Source organism: Fukomys damarensis, unplaced genomic scaffold (genome assembly GCF_012274545.1).
Source record: "Fukomys damarensis isolate Sample0158 unplaced genomic scaffold, DMR_v1.0_HiC HiC_scaffold_2, whole genome shotgun sequence".
Lineage (NCBI taxonomy): Eukaryota > Metazoa > Chordata > Mammalia > Rodentia > Bathyergidae > Fukomys > Fukomys damarensis.
The window spans coordinates 50,741,800-50,742,198 of record NW_022900914.1 but is presented as its reverse complement, the minus strand read 5'-3'; positions in this window follow the sequence as shown (position 1 = coordinate 50,742,198).

Sequence of the window (399 nt, the reverse complement as noted above, 5' to 3'; positions counted from 1 at the left end):
ATCAATAGTGAATTTCTTGCTGCTGCCATCACTCATGGGCATCAGCCTCTAGATTCTTCAGCCTTTGAGTGCACACTTGCACCACCAACTCTTCAGGAGCTTACAGGTCTCAGCCTCAGAATGGGGTTGTATCTTTGGTTCCTCTGTCTTTCTTGGACTGAGCAGCTACTGGTTCCCTAGCTCTCTGGGATTTAAATGGCCAACGTGCTATTCAGCCTCTGATCATGTAAGCTAATCTAATAAATGCCCTCTTAGAATTATACACACAGATGCACATGCCCCCACACATCCATCAAAGTCATCCTGAAAACAGCTACTCAAAAGATCTGGATTCAATACACAGCTGCCTATGTAGCAGCCCCTCCATTAAACCCCTCAATTTATCATATTGTGTGGCAA